The sequence below is a fragment of the Orcinus orca genome, chromosome 17, assembly GCF_937001465.1.
Source record: "Orcinus orca chromosome 17, mOrcOrc1.1, whole genome shotgun sequence".
Lineage (NCBI taxonomy): Eukaryota > Metazoa > Chordata > Mammalia > Artiodactyla > Delphinidae > Orcinus > Orcinus orca.
The window spans coordinates 40,855,003-40,874,289 of NC_064575.1; the positions used below are offsets into that span (position 1 = coordinate 40,855,003).

At 37.8% G+C, this 19,287-nt stretch overlaps 1 protein-coding gene and 1 long non-coding RNA gene across 8 annotated transcripts in view; one reads left to right on the plus strand and one right to left on the minus strand.

Moving 5' to 3' along the window:
- LOC117199116 (uncharacterized) overlaps positions 1-19,287 on the plus strand; it is a 287,008-nt gene that overhangs the window by 195,028 nt on the left and 72,693 nt on the right. The window lies entirely within an intron of this gene.
- Positions 1-19,287, minus strand: part of LOC125961603 (uncharacterized) — a 35,585-nt gene that overhangs the window by 15,903 nt on the left and 395 nt on the right. The window contains exon 2 of the long non-coding RNA XR_007472493.1: positions 19,057-19,118. This is a non-coding gene — a long non-coding RNA (uncharacterized LOC125961603). The remainder of the gene's footprint in view (positions 1-19,056; positions 19,119-19,287) is intronic.

Sequence of the window (19,287 nt, forward strand, 5' to 3'; positions counted from 1 at the left end):
CCAGTGTTCTCCTTTATTCCGGCATCCAATCATTGTAAATATTTCTCATGGACACATTCTTAGAAGGCCTATGAATAACCTGGCCTCTTACTGATTCTCCCTTTTGGAGTCTTACTAGCCAGACTTCCCCAATAACTTTCAGAGAGAGCTTTCCCCCTTTCCGGGTCTTCTTTTTGACTTCTATACGCCATAGAACTTTCAAAAGTCATCACACCAATACTAATATTACCACATACCCTCCAAAAAGCTCCAAGCTGTCTATGCCTATTCATTAATACTTTATCAAAACTTGTCCAACTGAGTAGTATTAGCACAGATATTTTACACATTTTAGCACAGACATGCTCTGTTTAAGGCTGACAGATCCATTAGGAATTAACTTTCTGGTACATTTTCCTCACAACTGCGTTTCCTCATAACTGAGCCATCAGTTATCTCTTGCCTATAGAAAGGCAGATAAGAGAAAAGAAAGCTAAGTGAGAAAAGATATGTAAATAGACTAGCACAATATTGGACACATAAATATTCAATAAATGATAGCAAGTATTCTTACCCTTATCCTCACATTAGTTTATATGTATTAAAAACTGATTACTGGACTCAACTCTTACTTCCATTGCTCATTAGATCCTCACAGAAACCTTGGAGGAAGCGAGGTTTTATCCCCATTTTACAGGTTGGGAGACTGCAGCCTAGAGGGCTTAAGTACCTTAACTGAAGTCATATAGTCAAGAAATAAGCCTATATTTGTCACAATCACTTGCCCATGCTTTGACGTGACACCACCACCCATCATTTACCCAGCTTCACCAAGGTACTACTAATTTTTTTACTCTTATTCTCCTCTCTTTGCTTCATACTGCCATTGTCACCAACCCAGTCAAATTCACTTTTAATTTTCCAATGTTAGTGAGGGGAGTAGAAGGTGGAAATTGAGGTTAAAGGAGGAAACTTTAATGTTATTCAAGGATGACTTCATCTTAACTTCCAGCCTTCGTCTACCCATTCTCTGCTCCAGTCACACACAGAGTATTTGCTATCTCTTCCATAACTCTTGACTTTTCTTGTCTTTATGCCACTTTTCTTTTCTCCATTTGCAATGAATCTCCCTTTCCCTTGGTTCTTCACCATTTCTTTCTCCATACTCTCCATTAAAATTCAAATCTACCTTTAAAGCCCAACTCATATACCAGTTCTGTCCTGCAGTCTCCTGGATCTGCCAAGTCAGAACTAACCACTTGCTCCTCCGTGCTCCTGCAATGGCAATGATGTTAGAAGGGTGAGTGATTTTACAGCTCGCTCACCACCTGTGGGAAATATGTCCTATTTGCCCTTCCACATCCTTTCTCCACCCAACTCTATATGGATGGCTTGCATGGCCTATCTTAGTAAGTGTCCTTGCTCTGGCTTCCGTTTGGCTCACCAATGAAGAGTACCAATAGAAGATTGTAGAGAACGAAGGAGGGGAGTGAAGTTAGGGTATTAATTCTTGCCAAATTGCTGGGAGTTGGCTGCATCCCCCAACTAACATATAGTGCTTCTCTGTGGGGCGTCACAGCATCTTTGGGGAGGACTCTCTCTCCAGCAAGGCTTCCTTTCTCTTTCATCTCCTATAAAGTAGCCACACTTTTACTGAACCCAGGGCACTACACTATCTCTTGATTCTCTACATTGGGCCCAATTTATCCTTATTGATGTACCCCTGATTTCCTGCTGAGACCCTGTCTGATGAACTTTGTAATATGCTCTTCTAAGCTGTTAATTTTACAAACCATATTATTACACTTATTAGAAGAACGTCTTCAGGATGTGTCAGTAAGCTCTGATTGATAATAATCGTAAACAGCTAGAATTTATGGAACATAAAGCATGCTTTGGTTACTCTCTTGAGTACACCGTGTGCATTATTCTAAGTAATTAAAATCACTATTAGCTAAGCAAGGCACACAGATGCTAAGAGGTTCCCAGAAGTAACTTGCTCATGGTCACTCCAGTGTCTCAGTAGTGTTTAGGACTCAGATCTGTCCAAAGCCTAAACCTTAAGTTCTAGGTCTAAGCAGTGGCTCTCAAACTTGAGTATGCATCAGCATCACCAAGAGAGCTTGCTGAAACAGGTAGTGGGCCCCACCCCCAGACTGTCTGAGTCTGTAGGTCTGGAGCAGGGCCCAAGACTTTCATTTCTAAAAATTCCTACGTGCAGCTGATGTGCTGGTCTGGATACCAGACTTTGAGAACCACTAGTCCAGGCATTTAGGTCTAGAATTTCAGGTGTTAGAATAATTTTCTGGTGATAAATGTCCAAAAAAAAAAAAAAAACAGCACTGCATTTTTCTGTTTGTAAGGAGGTAATAAATTCAATCTTAAAGAGTCAGTAATGGGACTAAGTATTTAAGAAAGAAGAGTTATTCTCCAGGAAGATGGGAGGAGATGGACATTCGAAGGACAGGAATGCCCTTTCAGGAAACTTGCAAAGGGAACAGAAAAATAACATAGTAAGATTCTGCTATCCAGTGTTCACAGAACATGAGTGGGATACTCTTGACTGTAAAATGGGAAGCCAACTTTTGCTCACCATATACATACCTTATTCAGTACAAATGTTTATTAAGAATCTCCAAAAGCTAGACACTAGGCATCAGGGCTACACTGATAGAGCAGATAAAGTGCCTGGCCTCACGGAGCTTGTGCTTCAGATGATGTACATCAGCTTAGATAGACTGAATGATGGATACCATATTGGGTTCACACTTCATCTCAAGAAAAAAATATATCCATACACGTGATCCAGGAGTCAAATGGCAAAAGACCTAGCCTCAAAGTGAGTGTTAATTTCATTAAATGGTAGGTAAAAATTATTTTATATGCTGAGATAGGCTCTGCTTAAAAGACACAATATTCCTCCAAACGTAGCTTATAAACCTGTGACTTTTTCTAGGAGAAATGTTGCCTTCTTTCCCAAGAAGGGAGCAGTAGGGGTCGGGGTGGAAATAGTTTCATCATCAGAGGCACAGTCTCACTACTACTGCTCAGCTCCAATTCGCAACCTTCTGAATGGTTTCCAGACGAAATAATTTAGCAAAGTGATGAAGAAAAAATGGCCCATTAATCTTACGATGCGTGTTATAACTTAACTCTGGGTTTAGCATAGGAAAAATATTATTTGCATTGATTATAAATATGCTTTATGGCTGCATATATTATTCACTCTGAACATTCTAAAATTATTAGCTGGGTTGACATGATGAACTGCACAAGAGTACTTCTAGATGGCATCTCAATGTCATCTGTTACTCACATCATATAGGTCTAGGAATCAATATGTATTTTACTCAATATGAGATCTTATTCCAAACACCAAAATATGCCTGTTTTTATTCGATGGTTATCATCATGAAACTACCAGCTAAACATCATTTAGAAAATTCAAAGCAAGTAAATTACTGTATTAACTGTCCAACTATGATTATGACTTTCCTCCACTTACAGCTGAACCTAATATAATGATCTGGTCAGTCTGACTAGGAGGCTTTATTCATTAATTTACTCAAATGTTCTGAGGTATATTTTGAAGGACTTAAATTATGGTCTGGTTTGTAGGATCCAACAGTAAGGGTGCAGGTTTATCTCCTACAAGTTCTGTGACCTTGCCCAAGTGACTTAGCATCTCTGAGCCTCACTTTCCTAATCTGTAAAATGGAAACAATAATAGAACCCAAGTTGTAAAGCTGAAGGAAAAAAAGTAATATGGTAATGTATTTTGGCACAAAAGAGCAGTTACGCTGATGGTCATTATTTGTGAATACTGTTGCTAAGATTATTGAAAACCTGTTGTGTGTTAGGTGCTGTTCAAGGACTAGAATTTTAAGACTGTTCTTCACCTTTATCCCAGTTTTACCTGCAAAGTTCTGCCATGCACTGGAAAAACATACTGGTATTTCTAGGGAAGGGGACCACTCAGGTGACATTTTTGTTTCACCAGGTATATAAAGTATACAAAGGTTATAGTGTATCTTTTAAGTCCTTTGGACGTCTAGTTACCTTTCACTAGAATGATTCTAGTAGATCCTGATAGATACCTGAGACAAGGTCAGGTCAGTGATGTTGGTACCTTTTCTGGCTTAAGAGCATAGGGCAGAAACACAGGAAGAGAGGTCTTCCTTTTCCACTCCTGTTACTAAGAACCCTCTCGAATAATGACAATCTGAAACAGATCACTACATTGTTGCATGTTGTAGAATCAAAGCAGTGTACAAAGCAAAGAGCACTGGACTCCATTATACTTGCATTTCACTTGAGATTCACTTTTCTAGACCGTGGAGAAAGCAGATGTTCCAACACTTTCCAGGTACTGCAATATTACAATCTGGCAATCTCCACCACTGCATGTTTGATCACACCATTCCCTGCAAATGGAATGCTGTTCCATCAAGGTCAGATTGACCAGTGCAAATACCTGATTTTATCGTACGGTCAGAACCAAATTAACTTACTGAAATTCTGCCCAGCTCAGGGTCTACCTTCTCTGTGAAACCTCCTGTGAGATCCCAAGTTACAAACAACTCTATCTTCTTCAGAAGACATTGTATACTATATAAATAGTAATTTACATATAAATATATGTATATGTGTGTGTATTTCTTTGTTACATTAAGTTACAGCTCCTGTGGTTTCTCTTCTTAACTAAACTGGACCCCCTTATCATCACAGTGGCCATGTACATCATTGTATCCTCCAAAAAATCCAGATAATAATATCATGGATTCAGTATATAGTTGTTTAATAGAAAACAATTAACTAACCACTGCAGAATACTAGTGTCTCTCAAGGTGTGTTCAGTGGATCATAAATCCTGTGAGACAGTCCATGAAGGAAAAGATTTCAAATAAATTTGGGATCTGTTGTCCACTACATCTCCTTATCAGAGACTCATAATTCTCAAGACTCGTAAAAAGCTCTGTAGCAAAGAAACTTGACTTAGTTTGACCCAGTATTTCTCTTACAAGCGTATCAGTTCTGGAGGTCAAGGACATTTTCCACCTCTAATACAACATCTCTACTGCCTAGTAGAGTGCCTGGCACTTAGTAGACACCTAATAAATATTTGAATAAGTTTCAACATACATTCCCCTTTTAAGCTATAGAAGAAAAACATAGTATATAGTATATTTTGATTTACTTGGGGAGAATAATAATATGAATAGATAAATTTACACAAATCATTTTAAAGTATATATATTTGATAATACTTTTTTCCACAAATCTACACAACTGCACATTTAGTGGTGATAGTAAACGAACTACATTTGCTTCTGAAAACTTGCTAAGAAGGATGGCTACTAAAAGCTACAACTTGAACCCAAAACAATTGATTTAGTTCATTGGTCCCCACTCCTTAGCAGTTTTAATATAGAAGAAAATAGACGCATATATTTCTTTTCTGCCATAATATGACATCACATAAGGAATGCTATGTTATTAGCTAGAAATAAGATTTGCTTTTGTTATTTTAGAACATTTGATCACATAAGAATAATTCTAGATTTTTTCCCCTCCTGTGACTCTCACAGCATCCCCATCTAAAATAGACTTTGGAGATTTAGATCAAATGTCATATCAATTGTCCTAGACTGCTTACTATGTGCTTTCACTATAGATTTTAACGTCAATAGAGAAAGGAGAAGGAAAAGTCAGAGGGAAATGAAACAGGTGTACGCAACACCCCTCTCCACTACCGACATTTCTCAGAATTCTGGGGGAAGTTGCATCTATAAGTGGAAAGTTTTTCACCATGGAACTCACGGTGGTTGAACTTCTCATGAAGAATTTTTTTTTTCACTACTGAAGAAAAATATGTTTGATTTTACCATAACTGAAAAGTTCTCCCGTTTCTACTTCTGAGGTTTGCCCTCAAGACTACTGTTTACCTAATGGAAGGGACTCCTATGCATGGAGGAAAAAGTGCACCATTTGAAGGAAAAGCTAAAGGAGTGATATATTCAGGTAGCTCCTCATTCCACCAATGAAGACGTACACATAGATTTTCCACTTTACACCTCATTTTCCACCTTATTTTCATGATTTTGAAATGAATATGTAGGGTCTGATGAGTTTGTCAATAGTCTATAATTATTAGTGTTATTAAAATAGAATACAAATGATAAGCCGTATGTAAAAATGCTGTGTGAATAAACTGCTATACCCCAAATAATACAAATGAGTGAATGGCAGTAAATGCTAAGAGGGATTAACAACGTAAAGGTTATTAAAAACATGATGACCGTATTTCATATTTTTGTGTCTTTTTCTCTCTCGCTCTTTTTTTTTTTTTTTTTTTTTTTTTTGGTACGTGGGCCTCTCACTGTTGTGGCCTCTTCCGTTGCAGAGCACAGGCTCCGGACGCGCAGGCACAGCGGCCATTGCTCACGGGCCCAGCCGCTCCGCGGCATGTGGGATCTTCCCGGACCGGGGCACGAACCCGCGTCCCCTGCATCGGCAGGCAGAACACTCAACCACTGCGCCACCAGGGAAGCCCTTCTCTCTCACTCTTACTCAACTCCTAAATAACTAAGAGAATATGCTCACAAATGGTAAGCATGTTTTGGATGTTCGATGTGTGTTTGTGGGGAAGAACAAAAAAAAATCTGCCTCAATTAGGTCAAATATCATACAAGAGATGAATGAGATTAGAGATGGGATTGGGATTTGTGTTAGTTACTCAATAGCTAACCAATCACAGATATGACAGTGCAGTGCAATACGCAAATATACTTTTAAACAACTTCTCTTAAGTTATCTACTGTCTGTAAAGACAATCACACTCAACTGCTCTGCACTTAACCCCAGAGCTTCTGAGTTAGAATCTCTTAGAAATAGGTACACATTTCATTGCTTTGGCAACATTTACATGGCTCTGCATCAGGCAATACAACAGCTAAGATCACACTCTGGGAATTCAGGAAAGGCTAGTGTCCAGTTCTGGTCCTTCTACCACCCAACTGTGATCTAGGGTAAATTCCTGATTATAAAAAAAAAACAAAAAAAAAAACCCTGAAGATGCTGAAACAGTATTTCCTACATCACAGGGTCGTCATGGGGATAAAAGGTCATTAGGATAAAGTGCCTCTCACCCAGGAAACACTGATAAATGCTACTGATGCTACCATCATCATCATCATGACCGATCACGAACATATTGCCACATGGAAATTCAACATTCCCTGGGCCATTCACAACTCTCCTTTAAAGGACTCATATTCTATGTGGGGTCTTAACACCTTCAAATAACAGAAAATACAAGTCTTTACGCCTTTTTTTCTGTAGCTAATTTTGGCATCTTTCACCTCTGTCCACTTAACTGTTGGTTTAGCACATTCTTGTCACACAAAGAAGCTACTTCCCAAAGAGAGGAGCAATGTGTCAAGTGACAGACATTGAGTGAAGTCTTTCACATCCTAGATTACCCATGGTACAGCTCAGCTGGTCTCTGGGTTGGAAGGCCTGGGCCTACTTTGCTCGTCTGTTACAGGGGAAGGGACATGGTCCTTAGCATGTGCTCTGTGAAACAGAGGCAGCTGCGGGTAGAATTATAACACAAGCAGAACTGCCTTCAATTCTTCCTTCTTAGGTCTTTTTCTTCTTGTTCAGCTGTTCAAGGAACTTGCCTGCCCTCTGTCCCTGCCAGGACGATGTTACATCTGCCTGGATAAGTAGGTCATCATTGTATATCAGGAAAGGTCTTATTTGTAATCATCAGGAACCAGATATGGCTAATTTGAGCAGAAAAGGAAACTTTTGGAAGTTTATGGTTAGGCCTCAGTAACTAGAAGCAGACGAAACAACCGAAAGCCAAGGCTATGCTATTGCAATTATAGGATCAGGCCAAAGTGATGTTATAAGTCCTAGCTGGCCTTGCTACCAAGAAGCAACACGAAACAGGAGGTTGACCCAGCACTGCTGGCCTTGCTTCTTTACATCATTTATTTGTAATTCAAAATCCAAGAGAGGGGTGCAGTTGGCCAACCCGAGGTCGCCCGACTGTTTTCCATCTGTAAGGGAGACTGAGCATGTGAGTAAACAGTGTACCTGACATGTTCAGCTTGTATAATGAGAGGAAGGCTCTGTTTCTCACCAAGACCCACAAAGTGGAAAATTCCCCAAAGAGAAAGGAATTTCAGATCAGATGCTTGAAAAGTTGAAAACAACAGCAACAACAAACAAATGCAGATGTGGAATTAAAGACATGGAGTCATTCAGAACCTATATGTGGAGTGATTCAGACCTGAGTTCACATCTGGAACAGCTACTCAATCTTGCTGAGCTTCAATTTTCTCTAAAGGAAACAACGTGGAAGATGATATCCACATGTAACTTGTGGTACACATGAAGGAGGGTAGTACAGTATATGATGCCTGGCACATCCTATGCATTTTCTAAAACTACTAGTAGTACTATTATTATTGTTACTTATTATACAATTTACTGTAGAAATTAACAGGGAGAGTATTAATAAATGTTAATACAGTGCTAAGTGTCACATTTATGATCTCAGCTAAATATTTGTTGATTCAACAAACATTCCACATATCAGAAAATAACCTGTTAGTATATATATATTTTTTTTTACAGAGGAAAAGAAACCGTGAGGCTTAGAAAGTGTAAACAATGTACCAAAAGTCACTCATTTAAGAGGTAATGGAATATATTCAGCCTTAAAAAAATGAAGGAGATCCTTTCATTTGTGACAATATAGATGAAACAGGAGTGCATTATGCTGATGAAATAAGCCAGACAGGATAAATACGAATGATATCATTTATATATGGAATCTAAAAAGAAAAAAAGCCACACTCATAGAAACAGAGTAGAAAACTGGTTGCCAGGGGCTGGGGTGTGAGTGGGGAAAAGAGGGTAAGATTGGTAAAAGGCTACAAACTTTCAGCTGCAGGATGAATAAGGTCTGAGGATCTACTGTATAACATAGTTACTACAGTCAATAATACTGTATTGTATCACTAACATTTTCTGAGAGAATAGAACTTAAGTGTTCTCACCAAAAAAAGAAAACAAGGAAAAAGGTGTCATGAGCTGTTAGATGTATTAATTAACGTGATGGGAAGGATCCTTTTGCAACGCATATGTATATCAAATCATCATGATATACTCTTTCACTATCTTACAATTTTGTCAATTATACCTCAATAAAACAGGAAAAAAAGAGGTAATAAAGATGAGATTCCAATCCAGGATTATCTAGCTCAAAAAACTACACTCTTAACCATTACAATATAGTATCCATCCATATGTTGTAACTGTAAAATGCTTAACACAAAGGAAACGTTAACTAAATGGTAGCTATTCTAACTCTAATGCTTACTAGATATTAGTTATGTGGTATGCTTTACTTCTAACTACAAGTGTATAAGGTGCAAAGTCTTGCTACAGAACATAAAAGCCCCTGTGGTACCCCGTAGGATCTCTCATCTCTCAACCCAGAGTCTCCTCAAGTTGGAGGTCTTTACCCCATTTATAATGTGGGAATAATGCCTTTCCCACATTTGCACTGGGCATGAAAATCCATACTTCCAGGTGTATACGGAACCTCCACTTAGCTCCTCGTCACCTTGGAATCACCAGACCAAAGATCATTTATTCCATTAATATAAATGATGTAGGGATAGAAGTACAGAATATACAGAGAGTGTTGGAGGAATCCAAACAACAAGTCCTCCACTCTCAAAACAAATTTTAGAGTTCCAAAAGTAAAGAGCAATGTTTGGAAATAAAACTAAAAATGAAACTAACATCTACAATTAGCCAAGTATTTATTATGGGCCAGGCTACTTACTAGGCACTTGATAAACATTACAGCTCATCTTCCTGCAGTCCTTCAAAGCATATAATATTGTTTCTATGTCATAGAGAAGAAAATTGTATCTAAGCAGGTTAGTGATTAGCCCAAGACCACAGGGCTAGGCTGTAAGAAAAGAAGGCCAAGTTTCAGTGGTCAAAATGGTGATGGATGGTATAACTAGAAGATTATGGCTAATCAAATAAAAATATTCAAAACGGTCCTAATGTATTATTAGGATTTCTTTAGAATAACTTGGGTGCCTTAGTGAATACAGTAGTGGTAGGCACTACAGTCTCTTTAATTTGCTAATCATACAAATCTACTTTAATATTCTTGGTGACAAGGAGCTAACTACTGATAAGACAGCTTCTTCAGTTTTGGGGCTACTCCAGGGTGAAATGCCGGAACGTCTTACTGCCTGCCTGCAATGTTACCTAGTTCTACCAGGGGGAATAAAGCAGAACAAGTAGCCACTGTTCTTGACAAATGGATACAGTTTCAGTTTTTCAAACTATGAGTGTCAGATTCATTCATTGTATCACATAGATCTGTCAAATGGCTTTGCCCATTTACTAATGGATGGCACACTGCAGACACACGTTGGGTCAAAGGACTCAATGTCACCTCATTGATACTGTCATCAATATAATTTGTATTGGCATTTTGTCTCACCCTGACTTTAAGGACTATGTGAGGAGATCCAAGTCTCCAGACCATGGACTGATCACCTCTGCTTGACACAGTATTCTCTGCTCATTTCCAGAGGGGACCAAGGATAAGCTCTTGTACTTCTGAGTCTATTCACCCTACCTGGCAACACATACTAGCTGGGCTGATTGGATCAAGCAGGAGCCCCAGAGTTTAAATTTCCAGCTGCATTGGAGGAAACAGAGGCTATGCCCCAATCCCATAACCCCTCACTTCTTACTTCTAACCCCTCACTTCTTACTGCTAGCCTATCCTAGGCTGTTCTTGCTGATAGGAGTACTTCATGCTAAAAATTAATTTTGCTTACCTGATGGCAGTCACACAACCTCAAATGCCATTTTTATAAATAAGGCAACCACCAATGGAGTGTGATTTAGGGTTTTTTCTTCTGTAGACCCTGCCTATCCTATAAAATCTCCCATTACTGCATCATGGAGACTATAATCCCTTTCCGAGGGAATAGATTCTTTCCAACCATAAGATGAAATAAGAACTTACATTTCCATACTGCCCAAAAGGAAATACATTGATTACAAAATGCAGGAGAATGACTGATTTTCCACATTTGTTGTGTTCATTAAAGGGTTTTTGAATAGACTTGACAGTATTAAAGAAGTTCAACACACACAAAATAAAAATTAATAAATGAAGAGAAAAAAATTGCATTTACAACAAACAACAAAATAAACACATTGATATATAAAAGGTTGTTATACATCGATGAAAAATGGATGTCATAAAGTCACAAACTAAAAAGTATTAACAGCCAATAAAGATATGAAAATATGTTCAACCTTGCTATTATTAATCAAAGAAATACAAATAAAATAATTCAGGTGTCATATTTTACTGACTAGAATGACAAAGTTTTAAAAAACTTGATAATACTGGTATTGATATTGATAATACTGGTACTGATGAGTGTGTGTAAGAAACCACATTGGATGTTAAATTCTTGATAGAAATAAAAAGCACGGTAACCTTTCTGGAAGACAATATGTCAGTATGTACCAGAACTGACAACCAGCCATTCAAGTTCTAGAAGTCCATTCTAAGGAAATAAACAAATGCTCAAAGACATATGAACAAGGATGCTTGTCTCATTGTTTAGCAAAGCAAAACAGGAATAATCTAAATGTTGAACAGTAGGGACTGGTTAAATAAATAATAGAATGCTGTTCAACCATTAAAAATGATGCTGCAGATTTTTATTAGGTGATGAGTAATCATACTTATATTACTAAATAAAAATGTTATAGAACTGTTTTGTAGTTTGATATAATAATTAAAGGTATTTTATACTTGCATTGTATTTATATGCACCCCGTCACAAAAAAGTTTCAAAAGACACCCTCAAAAGTGTTACAGAGATGATTTATCAGAAATGGGATTTTGAGTTATTTTTCCTTTTTTCTTTAAATCCTTTCAATTTTGGAGTTTCTGCAATGAGCCTGTATTATTTTTACAATTAAAAATATTTAAATTTACAACAAAAGGATCTAAATTCCTCCAGTTTTCCATTTATTTTCCACCCTGGCTCAGGGTATTTGTGTAAAAAAGAAAAAAAATCAGCTTATTTTCTCTTTTGTATCAATCTAAATTTACTTTTCATAAGTTAACTATTTTAGTCTGGCAAAAGGTTCACACAGGAAAATTGTTAAGGTCTGAGTATTCTATTACCTTTAAAAGCACTGGAAACTTTGAAATTATTTCTTTCAGAATTTTCATATAATACTGAAAGGCGGGGGGGAGGTAGCAAAATGAAGGGAAATAGATAGTAGTAGTCAACTTCAATTAAGAAAAAGCAACAAGAGGCAGTTTGTACTCTTTTGATACGGCAGAAGCCCCATGTGTCAACTCATGCTAAAAAATGTATATACACGCACACACATATATATGTTTGTGTGTATTATATGTATATGTGACACACACACATAATTAATCCACAGCCTTAGGCTAATCACTCATTGTGGCAGAAACAACGAGCTGTTGACTACACTTTAATTAGCTCCTCCAGCCTGTAGAGGCATCACTAGGACCAAGATAGGAACAACATTCTCCATCTCCGCTTGCATCTGGGTATGGTTCTATCCCAAAGAATGTGACCAGAGGTGACCTGAAGAGTTTATGTCTGAAGGATAACGAGTTGATAATTGTAGCTTGCAGCTTCCTCTCTCCTTTCCTTTTTAGGACAAACGTAGAGCCACTTGATGAAGGTGGTGGGTCCCTGAATAACTGAGCAGAAAACTGACCCTCAGACCACCAAAGTCCATACTACACTCCTGAGTGAGTGAGAAATGAACTGTCCATGTGTTGCTCCACTGAGGTTTAAGGTATATTATTTAGTGTTTAACTAACGCATTTTTTCTTTAAACCTCAGTTGCCTTCTCTGTAAAATAAAGTCTTTGAAAAGGATCCACTGTAAGTTTTTTCCCTTGCTTATGTTTTTATCTTAGTTTTTAATTCTCAGAAACATTGCGCGCATTTTACCTTTTAAGTTAGTAAGTCTACTTTTTTTCCCACAAAGACGGGTTCTTCAAGTTATGGAGAAGTCATAGCAGACTGTTGCTTCAGTTTAAGATACGCATTCACATATGAGATGAGAAGGGTGAGGACCCAGAGAAACGCCTTTGATAGAGGGGAGTGAGAGCATACTGAAGAATGTTTAGTAATAAAGAATTCAGATGGGAGAAACGGATGGGTTACATCTAACAGATTTGCTCAAAGGAATTCTGGAAAGGCAAATATGTGAAAATGTACAGCAAAGACATGAAATGCCTTTTGGTCCCTAAATGGATTTCATTTCAAAGACGTGCATATTGCAAATACATGTACCGTAACACTTCTCTGTCCACTTCTAGAATTTTCTAAAGCCTGACAGAACATCTGCAGAGAGAGGATGTCATTCCAAGATAATCGACTGCAAGTTACTAAATTAAGTTAAAAATGTCCTTAACCTTGAACAGTTTTTAAAGAGATTTTAGAAGAAAGGAGCCCTCCAGGGGGTTGTATAACTATATAATTGTACCCTTTCTAAAAGGCTATTTACAGATACATAATGTTTCCCCTCCATTCTTTAAAGTAAAATATAGGATAAAAAAAATAGTTTGGGGATAATATTTGTTTGGGACAGCAGGCACTGCTAATCAGTACCACTCTCTCCTTATTCCTTACTATCAGAGCCCTGGTTTAGGAGACCCCATTATCCTTAAGGCTAAGGTGGCCAGTTTAAAATCCGAGCTGATGAGATCTAAGTGCAAGTCTGCTGACCATCTGTGGTAAAAAATTTGCTCTCTGAGTTAGACACTGCCTTTTTTTTCTTACTTAATTTCTTTTTTTTTTTTCCTTTTCTTTCTTCCTGCCCAAATTGTTGGAACACTATTGGAGATTCTGGGGTCACTTTGAAGCTATGTGGACGTGCTAGAGATGTGGAAGCTGGAAGAGCGAAGCAACCCAGTCCCCTGGTGATGCCCTTCAGCAGCTGGACTAACGCTAGAGGGACTATCTCCAAACTTCCTGCTACCCATGGAAAGTAAGGTAAATCACTCATTCACTTTGTTACCTACTAACTGATCCAGAACTCTAACCTCAGGGTTCTAGAACCCTTCTCAGTATCCCATAGTCATACTCATGTTCCGGACTCCTGATCATCAGACTTGCTTATAGCAGATGTATGGGGAGGGTGGGCTCTTCTGGAAGCCCTCATACTTCCTCCCCTACCCCCACCACACACAAATAATGATCTTTATGTCCACTCATCCTTCTATCTACACTCAGAGGCCAGGGCCCCCAGGAAGGCTTCACTGACAACCCTTTACTCCTCTCTACATGCAGAAGGGGTAGAGGTGTGGGCTCTGGAATCAGACTTCCTAGACTTGAATTCTTAATCTGTTACTTACCAGTTTAGGACGTGGGCAAAGTAGTTACCTTCTCTGGACACCCCTGTAAAAGAGGAACACTAAGTAGCACCTATGTACCTTACTGAAAGGATTAAATGAGCAAATGCAGGTAAAGTTCTTATAATTTTTTCTTGGGTCAATCAATTCTAGCTGCTATTGTTACCTTTGGCTAATTTAGGGCAGAGTCCCTTTGCCCTCCTTTGGTTCTCTAGGCCCGTCTCATTCACAACACACACAGTCGCATACTGCAGAGTTTTGAAAGGTGGTTCTCAAAATGTGGTCCCTGGGCCAGCAATATCAGCCACACCTGGGAACTGGTTAGCACTCTGGCACTGGAGCCCAGCAATCTGTGTTTTAACAATATTCTCAGGCAAATCTGATGCACACTAAAGGTTGACGACAACTGAGAACATCTGTCTCAGACTCTCCTGGAGGCATTCACCAAAAATAGAGTTACAGGACCTTACACCTGACCAGCTGGAGAAGGGGTCTAGTAATTGCCCTGGGTATCATGCTTGTCATGATTTTTCAGCACATAAATGTTTGAGAATCACTGCCATTTTCAATGTGTGTTTCACTTGTCTGTTTTTTCCAGTGGACTTTACTTCCTTGCAAGGAAGGTTTGTGAAGATTTGTTGCTGTTGTTTGCATTATTAGTTTTATTATGCTAATTCTAGAATCTCTGGTGCATAGTGCAATCTCAGGCAGGAAGTAGTGGCTCATTAAAACAGGTATCCCAAAAGTCTTAGTAGAACTTCAAGATTAATTCCTTCAGGAAGAGGTAAAATTGTCATTAGATGCAGATGATATGATACTATATAGAGAAAACCCTAAAGACTCTACATGAAAACTACTACAACTGATAAACAAATTCAGCAAGGTAGCAGAATACAAGATTAACATACAGAAATTGGTTGCATTTCTTTATACCAACAATGAAATATCGGAAAGGGAATGTAAAAAAACAATGCCTTTTAAAATCACAACCCCAAAAATAAAATACTTAGGAATAAACCTCACCAAGAAGGCAAAAGACTTATACGCGGAGAACTGTAAGACATTAATAAAGGAAAGTGAAGATGATTCAAAGAAATGGAAAGACATCTCATGTTCTTGGGTTGGAGGAATTAATATTGTTAAAATGCTCATACTACCCAAAGCAATCTACAGATTTAATGCGATCCCTATCAAATTATCCATGACATTTTTCACGCAATTAGAATAAATAATCCTAAAATTCATACAGAACCATAAAAGACCCAGAATCGCCAAAGCAATCCTGAAGAAAAAGAACAACGTTGGAGGCATAGCCACCCCAGACTCAGACAGTACTCCAAAGTCACAGTAATCAAAACAGCGTGGTATTGGCACAAAAACAGACATATGGATCAATGGAACAGAATACAGAGCCCAGAAATAAACCCACACACCTCAGTTAATCTTTGACAATTAATCTTTGACAAAGGAGGCAAGAATATATAATGGGAAAGAGACAGTCTCTTCCGCAAGTGGTGTTGGTAAAGTTGGACAGCCTTATATAAACCAGTGAAGTTAGAACACATCCTTTCACCATACACGAAAATAAACTCAAAATGTCTTAAAGACTTAAACATAAGACATGACACCATAAAACTTCTAGAAGAGAACACAGGCAAAATATTCTCTGACATAAATCATACCAATGTTTTCTTAGGTCAGTCTCCCAAGACAATAGAAATAAAAATGAAAATAAACAAAGGGGACCGAATCAAACTTACAAGCTTTTGCACAGCAAAGGAAACCATAAACAAAATGAAAAGACAACCTACAGAATGGGAGAAAATATTTGCAAATGATGTGACCAGCAAGGGCTTAATTTCCAAAATATACAAACAGCTCATACAACTTGATGACAATAAAAGCAAACAACCCAATCAAAAACATAGGCAGAAGACTTAAAGAGACATTTCTCCAAAGAAGAAATACAGATGGCCAATAGGCACATGAAAAGATGCTCAACACTGCCAATTATTAAAGAAATGCAAATCAAAACTACCATGAGGTACCACCTCACACCAGTCAGAATGGCCATCATTAAAAAGTCTACAAATAACATATCCTGGAGAGGGTGTGGAGAAAAGGGAACCCTCCTACAACACTGTTGGTGGGAATGTAAGTTGGTGCAGCCACTGTGGAAAACAGTATGGAGGTTCCTCAGAAAACTAAAAATAGACCTACCATATGATCCAGCAATCCCACTCCTGGGCGTATATCCAGACCAAACTATAATTCAAAAAGACACATTCACCCTGATCTTCACAGCAGCAATATTCACAATAGCCAAGACATGGAAACAACCTAAATGTCCATCAACAGATGAATGGATAAAGACGATGTGGTACATATATACAATGAAATACTACTCAGCCATAAAAAAAAGAATGAAATAATGCCATTTGCAGCAGCAACATGGATGCAACTAGAGATTATCATACGAAACAAAGTATGTCAGAAAGAGAAAGACAAATACCATGATACCACTTATATGTGGAATCTAAAATATGACACAAATGAACCTATCTATGAAACAGAAACAGAATCAGAGACATAGAGAATAGACTGGTGGCTGCCAAGGGGGAAGCAGGTGGGAGAGGGATGAACTGGGAGTTTGGGATTAGCAGATGCAAACTGGTATATATAGATTGGCTAAACAACAAGGTCCTACTATATAGCACAGGGAACTATATTCAATATCCTGTGATAAACCATAATGGAAAAGAATATGAAAAAGAATGTATATACATATGTATAACAGAGTCACTTTGCTGTACAGCAGTAATTAAAACAACGCTGTAAACCAAGTATACTTCAATAAAAAATAAGTTAATTAAATTTTTAAAAAGATTAATTCCTTCAGAAGAACAAGTACTACACATTCACAAAAAAAGCACCCTTTGAAAGTTTAAAGTTTTGAATTTCTTTGCCACTTCCTTAGTTTTGATCATCTTGGACAATATATTTTTAATCCTGACGTTTAAAAAGACTTGTGTTTCAGTGTTTGCTATCCTTAGAGAGACAAAAACAGATAAGTACAACTAAATACTTGTTTTTCAAAAGTCTCAAAAGTATAAGGGAAATGAAAGTAATTACATCTTCAAATGATTTTGGGGTATGTTTCTAATCTCATACTTCTGATGCGATTCAAGATGAAAACTGTATTAAGACATTTGAGACATGCCGCATTGGTATTAAATGAATTTAATTTTGTGTAAAGTGGCAGAAATATTTTCTTCAGCAAACATACCTGCAGATATAAAATCACAACCATAAATCTACAAAAAAGCAAGCTATTGAATGAAATCTGATTATTTCCCTGCAGTATGGATCTGCTAATAATTTAATTTACTATTTGCTAACAGAAGCCAAAATTTAAATATACATATATATATATGTGTGTGTATATATCTATCTATTCAATTTTAAATCATTCATATATATGAACAACTATACATACACATATATAACAATTGTTCATATATATAAACAATTTAAATTAAAGAAAGTACATCTGGTGGCCTATTTTTTCCCCCCGATTTCTAAAGAACACCATATTCTATTCTAGGCAGTGGAATGTCAATCCACCTTAAGGGTTGTTCAATGAGCATATCTGAGAAACCACTGGTTTAGCCAATGATGTACTTATTGAGGGAGGCCCTAGTGCCACTGTCAAGAGCTTATCCACAGGAGAGATAAGAAGGTACTTGTTTGGTTTGTGAAAAGAAGGAGTAGTGAGGAATGGCAGGTAGCTGCAGGCTGATGACACGTGATGTCCGTATATATGTAGAACCAACACACCCATAATTGCACCCATTTTCCATACCCAAATCCAAAGCCTTTATATCATTAATCCCAGACAAAAATGGTAAGATTCATGTGTGTTACTATCCCACGGCTTCAAGATGCCTATAAACTCATATGAGTATGTCTTAGTTTTATCAGTGGAGGACAAACCAGGCTTCTATCACCAAGCCCCATTCCATAACAGGCAAACCAGTCCAAGACTTCTCTGAGTGCTGCAGGAGAGTCTATGGAAGGGGCGCTCACTCCACTGTGATGCCTAAAATGCCTTTGCACAGAGCAAACATTCAATACATGCTGAGTGAATGAATGAGTGAACTGGCTCATTTCAGGGAAAGTCCATTCAACAGGCTGGCATTCCTTCCTACCCATCTTAACTGTTAAGCTTGCCATCAGACAAAAATTTAATTATAAAACGTTAGAGCTGAGGAAATTTTAGAAACTATCTACTCTCCAGAGGTATACAACTTTAATTTCGTGGTAAAAATCACTAGGAGTGATTTAGGAGTCTATCAGACCTGAGTCCAAATTCCACATCTACCATATTTTGGTGAGCAAATAACTACTTCTGAGGCTCTGTTCCATGAATGCATTATGGGATATCATAATAATACATACATTAATTGTATGACTATCAGGGGATGAAATGACACAATCCATTTGCCATGGTCGGCTAAGTAATTTGCCCCAAGTAAGCACTCAAGACATTAACCAATATTAATAGCGGAGAGGTGAAAACAAAACTCTGGGACTGATGCCTACCCTAGTGGCCTCAGTGGTCATAATGACTTTCTTCCATTCAGCCTGCTCTCTTCTCACTAAGACTAAGGAAGAGAAGATGAACAAATTAGGAATAACAATTTGAAAATGGTTTTATACTCCCTGGATGAATGGAATTATAATAAAATGATTCATGAGTTCTGCAGAAATATGATGAGACTTTAGATCTTTATGTTAGTTCTCTACAAAACCAATTTATGGCCCTAAGATGTA